General features: G+C 42.4%; 1 protein-coding gene across 5 annotated transcripts in view; it reads right to left on the bottom strand.

Moving 5' to 3' along the window:
- Positions 1-14,502, bottom strand: part of SQOR (sulfide quinone oxidoreductase) — a 67,931-nt gene that overhangs the window by 48,925 nt on the left and 4,504 nt on the right. The window contains exon 3 of one of the 5 annotated variants that reach the window (XM_089310266.1): positions 13,655-14,502. This exon is cut by the window's right edge and continues 1,445 nt beyond it. The exons of the other annotated variants lie outside the window; for them this stretch is intronic. The gene's annotated coding sequence lies outside the window, so the exon portion shown is untranslated. The remainder of the gene's footprint in view (positions 1-13,654) is intronic. 5 annotated transcript variants of the gene reach the window in all.

Here is a 14,502-nt window from a genome sequence, read left to right as displayed (position 1 = left end):
TATTTCATGTTAACAGAAACAAAAAAAGAGCTGCTGTAGCCATCCTAATATCAGACAAAATAGGCTTCAACAGAAAAACTGTTAAAAGTGACAAAGAAGGGCACTATGCAATGATTAAGAGATGAATTCAATAGGAAGATGTGACTATTGTAAACATATATGCACCTAACTACAGGGCACCTGGCTATTTAAAAGAAATGTTGCCAGTGCCGCGGCTCAATAGGCTAATCCTCCACCTAGCGGCGCCGGCATACCGGGTTCAAGTCCCGGTCGGGGCGCCGGATTCTGTCCCGGTTGCCCCTCTTCCAGGCCAGCTCTCTGCTGTGGCCAGGGAGTGCAGTGGAGGATGGCCCAGGTGCTTGGGCCCTGCACCCCATGGGAGACCAGGAGAAGCACCTGGCTCCTGCATTCAGATCAGTGCGGTGCACCGACCACAGCGCACTGGCCATGGCGGCCAATGGAGGGTGAACCAACGGCAAAAGGAAGACCTTTCTCTCTGTCTCTCTCTTTCACTATCCACTCTGCCTGTCAAAAAAAAAAGAAAGAAAGAAATGTTAAGGGACCTAAAGGGAGACACAGACTCCAATATATAGTAATGAGGGACTTCAATACTCTACTTTCAGCAATGGATAGATCAACCAGACAGAAAATCAGCCAGGAAACAACAGAGTTAATCAACACTGTAAATCAAATGGACCTAACAGACATCTACAGAACTTTTCATCCTACAGATGGAGAATACACATTCTTCTCACCATTGCATGGAACTTCCTCTAGGATAGACCACATGCTAGGCCATAAAGCAAGTCTCAACAAATTCAACAAATCGAAATCATACCATGCACCTTCTCCGACCACAATGGAATGAAGCTGTAAATCAACAATTCAAGAATCTCTAGAACATATGTAAACACATGGAGACTGAACAAGATGCTCCTGAATGAACAGTCATTCAAGAAATCAAAAAATTTCTGAAAATAAATGAAGATGACAATGCAACATATCAAAACTTATTGGAGGGGCTGGCAGTATGGCATAGCAGGTAAAGCCACCACCTGCAGTGCTGGCATCCAATATGGGCGCTGGTTGGAGTCCTGGCTGCTCCACTTACTATCCAGTTCTCTGCTATGGCCTTGGAAAGCAGTAGAGGATGGCCCAAGCATTTGAGCCCCTGCACCCGCATGGGAGACCCGGAAGAAGCTTCTGGCTCCTGGCTTCAGATCAGCGCAGCTCTGGCCACTGCAGCCAATTGGGGAGTGAGCCAGAGGATGGAAGATCTCTCTCTCTCTCCCCCCCCCCATTCTTTCTCTGTGTAACTCTGACTTTCAAGTAAAATAAAGAAATCTTAAAAAAAAAAACTTATGAGATACAGCAAAAGCAGTGTCAAGAGGAACATTTATAGCAGTTGGTGCCTACATCAAGAAATTGGAAAGGCACCAAATAATTGAGCTATCAATGCATCTCAAGGATGTAGAAAAACAACAGCAAACCAAACTCAAAACTAGTAGAAGAAAAGAAATAATTAAAATTAGTGAATAAACAAAATTGAAACAAAAAAATACAAAAGATCAGCAAAATGAAGTTAGTTTTGTGAAAAAATAAACAAAACTGACATACCATTGGCCCAACTAACCAAAAAAAAGACCCAAATCAATAAAATTAGAGATGAAAAAGGAAAAGTAACAACAGACATCACAGAAATAAAAAGAATCATCAGAAATTACTACAAAGAACTGTATGCCAACAAATCAGGAAACCTAGAAGAAATGGATAGATTCCTGAACACATACAACCTACTTAAATGGAGCCACGAAGACAAAGAAAATCTAAACAGACCAATGACCAAGATGGAAATTGAATATAGACCCTCCCAACAAAGAAAAGCCCAGGACTATATGACTTCACTGCTGAATTCTACTAGATATTTAAAGAATTAACTCCAATTCTTCTCAAGTTATTCAAAATAATTGAAAAGGAGGGAATCCTCACAAACTCCTTTTATGAAGCCAGTGGCACCTTAGTTCCTAAACCTGAAAAAGATACAACAGAGAAAGAGAACTACAGACCAACTTCTCTAATGAACACAGACACAAAAATCCTCGACAAAATACTAGTCAATTGAATCCAACAACACTCTTCACCCAGACTAAGTGGGATTTATCCCTGCTATGCAAGGATGGTTCAACATTTGCAAATCAAGCAATGTGACACATCACATTAACAAATTGAAGAAAAAAAAATATGATTATCTCAATAGATGCAGAGAAAGCATATGATAAAATACAGCACCCTTTCATGATGAAAACTTTAAGCAAATTGGGTATAGAAAGAAAATTCCTCAACACAATCAAGGTAATATATGACAAACTCACAGCCAGTGTCCTATTGAATGGGAAAAAGTTGGAAGCATTCCCTCTAGGATCCGGAACCAGACTAGGATGCCCACTCTCACCACTGCTATTCAAAATAGTCCTGGAAGTTTTATCCAGAGCCATTAGGCAAGAAAAAGAAATCAAAGGGATACAAATTGGGAAGGAGGAAATCAAACTATCCCTATTTGCAGATGACATGATTCTTTTTTTTTTAACTTTTATTTAATGAATATAAATTTCCAAAGTACGATTTATGGATTACAATGGCTTCTCCCACATACCGTCCCTCCCACCCACTACCCTCCCCTTTCCCACTCCCTCTCCCCTTCCATTCACATCAAGATTCATTTTCAATTATCTTAATATACAGAAGATCAGCTTAGTATACATTAAGAAAGGATTTCAACAGTTTGCTCCCACACAGAAACATAAAGTGAAAAATAATAGATGATTTTTTTAAAATGATGATGAAATCAGATCAGACCTATTGTCATGTTTAATCCCAGTGAGAGTCAAGTTGGGAGTTGATAATTTCTTTTTTTTTTTTTTACAGAGGATCAGTTTAGTATACATTAAGTAAAGATTTCAACAGTTTGCACCCCCATAGAAACACAAAGTGAAATATATTGTTTGAGTACTCGTTATAACATTAAATCTCAATACACAGCACATTAAGGACAGAGATCCTACATGAGGAATAAGTGCACAGTGACTCCTGTTGACTTTACCAATTGACACTCCTGTCTATGGCATCAGTAGTCTCCCTATGCTCCAGTCATGAGTTTCCAAGGCTATGGAAGCCCTCTGAGTTCTCCGATTCTTATCTTGTTTAGACAAGGTCATAGTCAAAGTGGAGGTTCTCTCCTCCCTTCAGAGAAAGGTACCTCCTTCTTTGAAGACCTGTTCTTTCCACTGGGATCTCACTCGCAGAGATCTTTTGCCAGAGTGTCTTGGCTTTCCATGCCTGAAATACTCTCATGAGCTTTTCAGCCAGCTCCGAATGCCTTTAGGGCTGATTCTGAGGCCAGAGTGCTATTTAGGACATCTGCCATTCTATGAGTCTGCTGAGTATCTCACTTCCCATGTTGGATCACTCTCCCCTTTATTTACTCCATCAGTTAGCGTTAGCAGGTACTAGACTTGTCTATGTGCTCCCTTTGACTCCCAATCCCTTCACCATGACCAACTGTGAACTGAAACTGATCACCTGGAACAGTGAGATGGCATTGGTACATGCCACCTCGATGGGATTGAATTGGAATCCCCTGGTATGCTTCCAACTCCACCACTTGGGGCAAGTCAGCCTGAGCATGTCCCAAATTATACATCTCTTCCCTCTCCCATTCCCACTCTTATGTTTAACAGGGATCACATTTCAGTTAATTTTTAACACTTAAGAATAACTGTGTATTAATTACAGAATTAAACCAGTCATATTAAGTAGAACAGACAAAAAAAAATACTAAGAGGGATAATGTATTAAGTTGTTCATTAACAGTCAGGGCTATGCTGATCAAGTCACCGTTTCCCATAGTGTCCATTTCACTTCAGGAGGTTTCCTTTTTGGTGTTCAGTCAGTTGTCACCAATCAGGGAGAACATATGGTATTTGTCCCTTTGGGACTGGCTTATTTCACTCAGCATGATGTGTTCCAGATTCCTCCATTTTGTTGCAAATGACTGGATTTCGTTGTTTCTTACTGTGGTATAGTATTCTAAAGAGTACATATCCCATAATTTCTTTATCCAGTCTACCGTTGATGGGCATTTAGGTTGGTTCCAGCTCTTAGCTATTGTGAATTGAGCTGCAATAAACATTAGGCTGCAGACCGCTTTTTTGTTTGCCAATTTAAATTCCTTTGGGTAAATTCCAAGGAGTGGGATGGCTGGGTCGAACGGTAGGGTTATCTTCAGGTTTCTGAGGGATCTCCAGACTGACTACCATAGTGGCTTGACCAGTTTGCATTCCCACCAACAGTGGGTTAGTGTCCCTTTTTCCCCACATCCTCGCCAGCATCTGTTGTTGGTAGATTTCTGAATGTGAGCCATTCTAACCGGGGTGAGGTGAAACCTCATTGTGGTTTTGATTTGCATTTCCCTGATTGCTAATGACCTTGAACATTTTTTCATGTGCCTGATTCTATATATAGGGGACCCAAAAGACACCACTAAGAGACTATTGGAACTCATAGAAGAGTTTGATAAAGTGGCAGGATATAAAAAATCAACAAACAATAATCAATAGCTTTTGTATACACAGACAATACCAAATGGCCAACAGACACATGAAAAAATTCTCAGGACCACTAGCCTTCAGAGAAATGCAAATCAAAACCACAATGAGGTTTCACCTCACCCCATTAGAATGGCTTTCATATAGAAATCAACAAACAACAAATGCTGACAAGGATGTGGGGAAAAAGGTACCCTAATCCACTGTTGCTGGGAATGTAAGCTGGTTCAACCACTGTGCAAAACAGTGTAGAAATACCTCAGAAATCTGAATATAGACCTACCATATGACCCAGCCATCCCACTCCTGAGAATTTACCCAAAGGAAATGAATCAGCATATGAAAGAGTTATCTGTACCCCCATGTTTATTGCAGCTCAATTCACAATAGCTAAGATATGGAATCAACCTAAATGCCCATCAACTGAAGACTGTGTAAAGAAATCATGGGCTATGCACACCGTGGAATACTACACAGTGGTAAAAAAATGAAATCCTGTCTTGCAACAAAATTGATGAAACTGAAAAACATAATAATTAGTGAAATAAGCCAGTCCCAAAAGGACAGATACCATATGTTCTCCCTGATCTGTGATAACTAATAGAACCTAAAAGGTAGTCTATAGAAGTGAAATTAACATTTTGAGATGCAATGACTTTTAACAGTCCTTGTCTTGACTGTTGAGAAACAGGTTTTCTTTCTTTCATACAATTTGTTGAACTCTTTATTTAATATAGAGTTAATCATATGTATATAAAGTTAATTGAAAGTAGATCTTAGTAAAAATAAGAATTGGAATAGGAGAAGGAGGAGGAAGAGGGGTGGGAGGGAGAGTGGGTGGCAGGGCGGATACAGTGGGAAGAATCACTATATTTCTAAAGTTATATTTATGAGATGCATCAAATCTGTATTCCTTAAATAAAAGGTTCCTAGAGAAAAAAATCTTTAAAAAATTCATGAAGAATATATATTATAAAATAATACATGGACTTCCATGAGCTTTTTGGGTTTGGGTTTATTCCTATAATGAACATGTCTCAATAATAAAGTGACTAAAATTTTAGAACTGAAAAGCAAGAAATATAATATAGGCTGTATTTTTCTTTAAGGAATTTATTTCCTGGGGCTGGCACTGTGACGCAGCAGGGAAAACCACTGCCTGCAGTGCCGGCATCCCATATGGGCGCCAGTTCAAGTCCTGGCTGCTCCACTTCTGATCCAGCTCTCTTCTGGGAAAGCAGTAGAATATGGCCCAAATCCTTGGACCCCTGCACCTGCATGGGAGACCTAGAAGAAGCACCTGGCTCCTGGCTTCAGATCAGCGCAGCTCCAGCCATTGCAGCCATCTGGGGAGTGAACCAGCAGATGGAAGACCTCTCTCTCTCTCTCTCTCTCTCTCTCTCTCTCTCTCTGCCTCTGACTCTCTATAACTTGCCTTTCAAATGAATAAATAAATCTTTTTTAAAAAAGGAATATATTCTTCACTTCATATCCCAAATAAAGCAAAAGTAAAAAAAAAGAATGTATTTCCTGCATAAAAGATATACAAATTAAATTACATTTAGCTATACTAAATGTGTGAGTGTTTCTTCATAAAAGAATAGTTACATCAACTCTGCATGGTCACAATTCTCCTGTATTTAAAAATAGTTCCACAAGTGTCCACTGAACAAAGGCCTGTCAAAGGCCTGGCTGATAGAAATTTCCACACCTCAATTCTGACCCCATTCCCAGCCTATTAGTTTTAGGTGCTAAAGAAAGAATAGCAGGGACTGGCACTGTGGCTCAGTGAGTTAAGCCCCAGCCTGCAGTGCTGGCATCCCCTATGGGCATTGGTTCAGGTCCTGGCTGTCCCATTACTGATCCAACTCCATGCTGATGCATCTTGGAAAGCAATGGAAGATGGCCCAAGTTCCTGGACCCCTGCACCCATGTGGGAGATCCAAAGAGGTTCCTGGCTTCTGGCTTTGGCCTGGCACAGCCCTGACTGTTGCATCTATTTGTAGAGTGAACCAGCGGATGCAGGATCTCTCTCTCTCTCTCTCTCTCTCTCTCTCTCTTTCTCTCTGTGTGTGTGTGTGTAATTCTACCTTTCAAATAAATAGATCAAGAAAGAAAGAAAGAAAGAAAGAAAGCGAGCAAACCAAGCTTACCAGCTGCTGAAAATGTAGGCCAATAATAAAAGGAGCCAAACATTGGGGGGAAAGTGCTATGTTTTCACTATTGTTTTGTTTTATTTTGTTTTTTGTAATGTTAGAAAGTCTAATTCAAATGCTTTTTAAAGATTTGTTTGTTTATTTATTTGTATGAAAGAGTTATATAGAGAGAAGGAGAGACAGAGACAGAGTTCTTCCATCCATTGGTTCATTACAGATGGCTACAACGGCCAATGCTGGGCCAGGCTGAAGCCAGGAGCTTCTTCCATGTCTCCCACATGGGTGGCAAGGGGTCCAAGCACTTGGGTCATCCTCTGCTGCTTTCTGAGGCTATTAGCAGGGAGCTGGATCAGAAGTAGAGTGGCCAGGACACAAACTGGCACCCATATGAGATTCCAGCCTTGCAGGTGGCGGCTTTACTAGCTACACCACAATGGCAGACCTTAATATAAACACTTGAGTGTTAAAAAAATAAGCCATAGAAGGGGTGGGCATTTGGCACAGTGGTTAAGACACCACCTGGGATATCCACATTCCACACTGGTGCACCTAGGTTTGAGTCCTGGCTCCGCTCACTATTTCGGCTTCCTGCAATGCAGCGGGTGATGGCTCAGTGCATGGGTTCCTGCCACCCACATGGGAGACCTGGATTGAGTTTCTGGTTCCTGGCTTTAGCCTGGAACCACAGATGGTTCCAAAGGCCAAAAGGCCGAGAAGCATTAGATCGGCACAGCTCCAGCTGTTGCGGCCATCTGGGGAGTGAACCAGTGGATGGAAGACCTCTCTCTCTCTGCCTCTCCTCTTTCTGTGTAACTCTGAATTTCAAATAAATAAATAAATCTAAAAAAAAGAAAGAGTAAGTTGTCAAATAATTGATCTTTCTGATTTATGCCTTTGTTGTTGTGCTAAGAAAGTTATTCAGAAATGGTGTAAGGCCTGCTTAAATGTTCCTCTAATTGTTTAATGGTTTCTTATTTTAAAAAAATCATTTAATTGAAAGGTAGAGAGACATAGCAGAGGGAAAGAGATAAAGAGAAAGAGAGGAACTATCTCCCATCTACTGTACAGTCCCCAAATGCACACAGATGGACTGGAATTGTGCCTCAGGACAGATCATAACCACAAACTCATGCAAACATAACTTAGACTATTTATGTGATGGAATGGAGCCTTTTGATTTAACGAGACTTAGATTAGAATTTGGACTTGAGTTGATGCTGTAATGGGTTGAAAGTTTCAGGGAACTTGGCCTGGAGTGAATGTGCTTTGCAGGTGGGATGGACATGTGTCGCTCCCCCTCTTCGCGGAGGAACGACACAGGACCCTGCGCTGTTCTTTTGTCTGCTCGGCCCTCCCCGGGTTTGCTGCTGGTTCTTCCCGGGTTGGCTACCGTCCCTTCCACCTCCGTGGAAGGGCGGTTCCCCCTGCCACTTTCCCCACTTCCGCAGGGGAGCGGCACACCGCCGGCCGGCTCTCTCGGGGGCTGCACAGGTGTTCCCCTTAGATGTGCCTCGTGCATGTTGTCTCTCTCCTCCTTTATAGTCCTCTTCCACCAATCCCAACTCTGCTACCCACACGCCGAGTACACTGCTCTCCTGCAATCAGGAGCAGGTCCTGCTGTTTATTGGTTGAACTGGAGGCAGCTGTGTAGAAGCTGTTTCCTCCTCTCCCAGCGCCATATTGTGGGAGAGCAGATGCATAGAATAAGTCTTAATTCCAGTAACTTAGTCTAGTCCAGAGTTGCTCCCCACAGACATGAATCTCTAGAATCCAGAATGTGAACTCTGATAGATAAAACAATGGCACCCCACACACACAAAGATGTCCTATTCCCCAGAACCTGTGAAGCTGATACCTTATATGGAAAACAGGACCCTGTGTGTATGATAATAAATTAGGGATCTCGAGAGGAAGAAAGTATTTTGCATTATTCAGGTGAACCCATTTTCCCCCAAAGAAACCATTTATTTAAGGAATACAAACTTCATGCATTTTATAATAATAACAACTTTAGGAATATAGTGATTCTTCCCACCATACCTGCCCCCACAACCAACATTTCCACCCCTCCTCCTCCTCCCTCTTGCATTCCCAGTACCATTCTTCACTAAGATTCATTTTCAATTAACTTTATACACAGAAGACCAGCTCTATGCTAAGAAAAGATTTCAACAATTTGCACACAAAAAATCCTGTTCCTCAACAGTCAAGACAAGGGCTGTTCATATCTTCCACTTAATACACTAAAATGAAATAAATCTTTGAGAACAAGTTTTACAGTTAACTCTCATAATACAACCCATTGAGGACAGAGGTCCTGCATGGGAAGTTAGTGCACAGTGACTCCTGTTGTTAATTTAACAATTAACACTCTATGTATGAGGTCAGTGAAGGCGAACCCATTCTAACAGAGAACCTTTCCCACATGTGGTCAGAGGGAGGCGTGACCATGGAATAATGGTCAGAAAGATGGAAAGTCACTGGCTTTGAAGATGGAAGAAGGAGACAATGAACCATAATATGGGAAGCATCTGGAAGCTGAAAAAGGAACAGATTCTCCTTTAGAGCTTCAGAAGCAACTTGGCCCTGCTAGCACCTTGACTTTAGACTAGTGAGACCTGCACCAGACTTGCGAAGGATAAGTACTGTAGAATAATACATTTGTATCACTAAATCCAACAACTCTGCAGTAATTTGCTAAAGTAGCAATAGGAAACTAAAACATACATCATCTTCCTTAATCTCGCAACAATTCCATGAGATACGTATTGCCATTCCTGTGTACAGAGGATGAAACAGGTTCAGAGAAGTTAAATGACATACTAGTTAAATCTAAAAACTGGATTAGAGGCCCTGATTTTTGAAAGCCAATCCAGACATTCTTCCCACTATCCCTAAGATGATGTAGATGTTGGAAAATAAAATTATCTTACTTTTGGGCAACTGTCCCTGAGGAGGTGACCAAAGAGCTCAGTTCTATCCTCTTGGTAGACTGCAGCAGCTTTCTGTCCTTACCACCAACTGTCTGGACCACCCCAGGGAATGACAAGAAGAATCCAGATACTCCACAAATGTCACCGTGGACAGACAAGACCAAAGATTAGAGTCAGAGTCTGAATCTACCAAGTTTCAATCTCTCTAAGAAAATAGGTGCATCAAAATGTCAACCAATAACTGAGAGACCATAAGGGCAAGGTAGGTAATTTGACTTGAAGAACCAGTGTTAGCTAGAAGGGCTAGAGATGCTGGAACATAGGCCAGACTGTGGGCCATAGCTAAGATGAGGAAACAGGAAAGGGCATTTTAGGTGGATAATATTTGGGGGACAGGGGAGAGGACTAACAGATTCCATTGGACTACAGTGTGAGTGCTGGCCATGCAAAGGTCTAATGTGACCTACCCTGCACAGCACAGTGAAGGGTCTCTGTAACAGCTGCTAAAAAGAATGAATTAGCTAATGGTAGATTTACTCAACACCTGTATGTGGCAGGCATATACACAGTGAATGATGGTGGAACATCATGCAATCAAAAAATATTTATTGAGAGGACCAGCGTTGTAGTGCAGTAGGTTAAGTCACCTCCTACAATGCTGGCATCTCCTAAGAGCACTGGTTTAAGCCCTGACTGCTCACTTCTGACCCAGTCCCCCACTAACAGACCTAAGAATGCAACAAAAGATGCAAAAGATGGTTCAAGTGCTTAGGTCTCCCATGTGGGAGACCCCAATGAAGTTCCAGGCTCCTGGCCAAGCTCCAGCCATGGTAGCCACACTGGCTCTCTTTCTCTTTCTCTCTCTCTCTCTCTGTAACTCTCACTTTGAAATAAAACAAGTATTTTTAAAAATATATTCATTGAGTGCAGAGGAAAACAAATGTGAAGACATATCCCCACACCCCACATCTCCACCAAAACTAGAAAGAAAAAGACAAAGATGTATACACATGGAACTACCTTGATCTCCAGTAATAGAAACAAAGTGCAGGGGCCAGTGCTGTGGCACAGCAGGTAAGACTGCTGCCTGCAGTGCCAACATCCCATATGGGTACCTGTTGGAGTCCCAGCTGCTCCACTTCCAATCTGGCTCTCTGCTATGGCCTGGGAAAGCAATGGAGGATGGCCCATGTCTTTGGGCCCCTGCACCTGCGTGGGAGACCCAGAAGAAGCTCCTGGCTCCTGGCTTCAGATCAGCGCAGCTCTGGCCGTTGTGACCATCTGAGGAGTGAACCAGTGGATGGAAGACCTCTCTCTCTCTCTCTCTCTCTCTGGCCGTTGTGACCATCTGAGGAGTGAACCAGTGGATGGAAGACCTCTCTCTCTCTCTCTCTCTCTCTCTCTGCCTCTCCTTCTCTCTCTGTGAAACTCTGACTTTCAAAATAAATAAATCTTATTAAAAAAAAAGTGTAATGTAATCAATATGAACAAAACACCTTCCAAGTTCTGATGAGAGAAGGAGTAATCAATGAAAGCTTGATGAAACAGGTAGACTCTGAGCAGAAGGTTAAAAACTGGCAGCATTTTGTTAAGTGGAAATGCAATGGGAGCCTACACCAAGATGGGAAATATGGGGCCAGTGTTGTGGTGCAGCAGGTTAAGCCTCTGCTTGCTCCACCAGCATCCCATGTTGAAGCAACCGTTTGAGTCCTGGCTGCTTCACTTCCAATTCAGATCCCTGCTAATGAGCCTGGGAAAATAGCAGATGATGGACCCCTGCCACCCACATAGGAGACCCTAATAGAGTTCCCAGCTGCTGGCTTTGGCCTGGCACAAACCTCGTCACCATTGTAGGCATTTGAAGAGAGAACCACTGAATGGAAAGCTTTTCTCTCTCTCTCTTTTTTTTTCTCTCTCTCTCTATCTCCATCTCTCTCTCTCCTTCTCACTGTAACTCTGCTTTTCAAATAAATAAAGTTTTAAAAAAGAAAATGAGTAGGGAATAGCATCAATGAGTCAGAGACAGTGTGTGACCTCCACATCTCTCTCTACATATCCATGCTTTGAGCCCTAAGAGCAGACCTGCAAAGTGTGCACCAATTGGTCTCCCTTGTCCTCTGACTTCCAGTTGAGTTTATTAAATGGAAGATAACAGTAGGAGATAAGAGGATGGAAAGAGAGAGAGGATCTGAAATGCATTCCCAGTCCTCTCTCTCTGCCAAGCCTCAGCTGGCAATGGCTCTACTCTGAGCTGGAGGCCTTGACCCTATTGGGGAGGCCTTGACCTCTGTGGGGCAGCCCTCTCCCTCGCTATAGCCCTAACCAATCCATCTACTTGCTTTTTCAGGCCTCAAACCAATAAGACTTCTTTGCCATCCTTGTGAACTTCGCTTAGACCTGCCCACACCTTTGTAAACCGTTATTTCATTAAATCTTCCTTAAGAACACTGAGTTTGCTGTTTCCCAGAGACCCCAAATGGTAAGGTGTTTGAGCAATTGCAGACCAATCAGTTCTGACTAACACTGAGATGAATGGACAAGAAAGAAATAGCTCAGCTGTATTCTAAAGGGCCATGCTGGGGAACTGAGGCTTGGAAAACAAAATTTTGGGAAGTGATAGGCAAAGGAGGCAGCTTTGAGGAAATGAATCTGGTGTGAAACAAATTAAGTCGGTGGTAAAACAAAACCAGTTTTTGAAGCTATTGCAGTGGTCCAGGTGTGAGTGATAGTGCCCTGCATAGGTGCTGGCATTAAAAAATGCAAATAAAGATTTAATTAAGATAGAGGCTGGGAAAGGAGCAAAATTGGGTGAGAAACAGCAAGTGCCTCTAGGAGAAAACAGACAGCTGAAGAGAAAAGAACTGCATAATCAGAAACAGGGGAATTGAGTCAAGGACCTTCACAGGCTAATTTGGGACCACTGGGTTTGAGATTTTGGAAGTAGAATCATTTATAATGAGAGTAGTCTATTGTGGACAATAAGGAGGGCAGCCTAGGGCAGGTGTGCATTGGGAAGAAGGATTAGGAAGACTGAATAGGCACACATTACTAAAAGTTTAGGTTTCAGGGCTTAGTCCTTCACAATCATAATCCCACATAGGGGTCACAAAACAGCAACCTGCAGACCAAATGCAGATAAGAGCTGTGCTTTATTTGACTCACAGTGTTTTCTTAAATTTTGAGTTAGTTGCCAACATTAAAAATTACAGAGGGAACAAACATTTAGCCTACTGGTTAAAAATGCCTACATCCCATATCATAGTACCTGGCTTCGATTCCCAGCTTCGGCTCAACTCCATATTTCTGCCAATGCAGACCACACCCAGCCAATGCTGGCCTTTGAGGAGTGAACCAGCAAACAGGAGCTCCCCTTCTCTTTCTCTCTCCCCACCCCTAATCAAATTAAATAAATTTTTTTAAAAAACTACCAGCACTAAAAAAATATTTTTTGGAGGGAGCAAGTGTTTTGGCACAGTGGGTTAAATGGCCTCTTGGGACACCCTCATCCCACACTGGAGTGTCTGGGTCAAGTCCTACCTCTACTTCCAAACCAGCTTCCTGCTAAGGAACACCCTGGAAAGGAAGCAGATGATGGCTCAAATCCTTGGGCCCCTGCCACCCACGTGAAAGACCTAAATGGAGATCCTGGCTCCTGGCTTCAGCCTGGCCCAGCCTTGGCTACTGTGGGCATTTGGGGAGTGAACCAATAACTCTCTCTCTCTCTCTCTCTCTCTCCCCCCCCTTCTCTCCTCTACCTTTCAAATAAATAAAAATTAAAAATAAATATTGGAGATATTACACACAAAAAATTCCGATTTGTTGGCCTCTCTAGCATCAGGCCCACATTCTCACATGGAGACACTGGATTGGAGCAGGGTAGTCACTGGTCATTTCCACTGTGCACAAGGTTCCAATTCACTCCAGCCCCACCCAGCCTATGTGACTCATTTAAGTTACTCACCCTGTCCTGGGATTTAAGTTTGCAGTCTCTGTTAATGGAGTGAAAGTCCTTGCAAGTTCTCAGTGAAACTGATTTTAGAATGACTTAGACCTTTTAGGGGAAGTTCAGAGGACAAATTGGAGGAACTCAGTTGAGTTCCCCATTTTTAAAAATAACTCTTACATTTATAAAAAGTCAAAAATGGAGAATTAATAAATGGTTGTATGTTATATCTCAGGCATAGTGCTGGGCATTGCAGAGGCAGTGGTAAAAAGCCTGTCTGTGGTGTAGCAGGAAAAACTATGAACATGAAGACCCATTGAGTGGCAGTTTCAGAAATGCAGGCAAGGACTAAGTCTGACCAGTGGGACCAAAGATGAAGGAATGAATGCAAGACATATGTTAAAGAAATTTCAGGGACAAGGAACTGTAGGAAAGAAAGAAGAAAGAAGAAAATGAACTGTGACATTCTATCCACTGTTTAGGTGGATACAAGGAAGAGAGGATGTAGACAATACTACTTGATTACTCAGCAGGCAATAAAGAGCCACAGCACAGTGAGAGAAGGAAGTCACCCCTCTTGAAAATGGAAGGGATTACACAAGCTGAGTCCCTCCTCTTGGCTCACCTCCTCTTGTGTAATGGCAGAGCCATTTTTGGCTATGTGTTCAAGAACTGGATCATTATATTGTTAACAAATAAAGGAAATGGAGCAATCTTCACAAAGCCCTGCAGGGTTATGCTAGAACGCCCCCTCTGAAACTGCTGTAAAACCAAACATTTGTTGAAATATTAAGCTGCAAACCAAGTGCTCGGTAGTGGATAAGGACTAAGTCATGTAGGACATCGGAGAAAACATACATAGGTAT

This window comes from Oryctolagus cuniculus, chromosome 12, assembly GCF_051225735.1.
Source record: "Oryctolagus cuniculus isolate XC-2025 breed Fujian yellow rabbit chromosome 12, ASM5122573v1, whole genome shotgun sequence".
NCBI lineage: Eukaryota > Metazoa > Chordata > Mammalia > Lagomorpha > Leporidae > Oryctolagus > Oryctolagus cuniculus.
This window is presented reverse-complemented; position numbering and strand designations above follow the sequence as displayed.